Consider the following 1,573-nt stretch of genomic DNA (forward strand, 5'->3'; position numbering starts at 1 on the left):
TTCCTGAAAATTCTAAATTTTTTGTCTTAATTGTTAAAACTAAAGTATCTAAAATATTTGGATCAAATAATCCTACTGAAAAATTGGGATAACAATTAAAGTAAATTGGACCATTAGAAATATTAGTTTCAGCTATTGCTAATATTGAATTTTTGAAATTTGTATGCCTAGCATCTCTTAAGATTAACAAGAAAGGTTTAAAATGTCAGAATTGTTTTAGTCAAGACGAAAGGATTCGATATGTCGGATTCATTTTAATCAAGACCGATTCATCACAACAACGACAAAAAAAGGACGAATCCTTCAGACGATTGATTCAATTATTTTACTTCAAGGACAGATGCCGGTTTCAAATTGCATTATTATGAAGGCAACTGGAAGATGCCGGTTATCTACTCAACGRATTCAAGTATAAAAACCCATCGAAGCTCTTCAACAAAGACATCGAAAAAATTTCTGAGTCTTTCATATCTTCTTAGAGTTTAGAATGTTATGTCAAACAAAAAATCCTCTTTTGTATTCTCAACTTCTCAATGTTCCAAGTCTTTAGATTTCAACCTTATCATAGCTCCTGATGTATGTTCAAAGTGTCTCAGCCACGATTGTATTCAAGATTGCTTAATCAATAAAGGTATCTTTTGATCATTATGCTTGCTATTTCAATATTATATCACTAATCTGTGTTTAATTTCAAATGATTTTGATTATTTTCAACTCTACTAAGTTGTTGACTTATAGTACTAAGTATCTCATTTGAATAATTATTTTGATAAGCAACGTTCTTAATTATTTCATCTTTAGATGTGTCTTCTGTAATATTTATTAAGGGGGTCGCTATATATTTATCTTGAACTAATATAGATGTTTTTGGTGGATGAATACTTGTAATAATTGTTTTTTCTTTTATAGTTTTATAATTTTGAGTAATTTTTGGGGAATTATTGATCAAAAGAAAAGGATTATGTATTTTCTCTTGTTTACAATACATTTCATACCATTCAAAGAAGGTTATATGAACATTATTATCATCAATATATYTTCTCCAAGCTAATTGATGTCTAAGTTCTTTACTTGAATCATTGACAAAATTATAATAATATTCTCGTTTTTGTTTATTATGATCAGCATAAAATTCTTTGAAAAGATATTGCATATTAACCATTGGTTGAGACATTTTAACAAATTATTAATTTACTTGAATGATATTTTATTGTGTCGAATTCAGAGTCTATACTTTTTTGTACCTTGAATGATATTTTATTGTGTCGAATTCAGAGTCTATACTTTTTTGTACCCATTTGATATACTTTATAACAAATGATCCATGATTTATGTTCATAGGGAAATAATGAGTTATGCTATTTATGTTAATGAATGCGTACTAGAGATGAACGCGTTTTATAAAAAAACAACATTTTATAATAATCTTTGGATATTAGTGTTGCTTTGCCTTGGGCGTTGGAGTAGCGTAAGACACGCAGAAGAGAGCGTAAGACGTGCAGCCGGACCCGTCCATAAGAAAGCTGATATTCCAAAAATTATTAGAAAATTTTTGTTTTCTTAAAAGAACGTT

The sequence above is a fragment of the Cynara cardunculus genome (assembly GCF_001531365.2).
Source record: "Cynara cardunculus var. scolymus isolate 2C chromosome LG 15, CcrdV1, whole genome shotgun sequence".
Taxonomy (NCBI): Eukaryota; Viridiplantae; Streptophyta; class Magnoliopsida; order Asterales; family Asteraceae; genus Cynara; species Cynara cardunculus.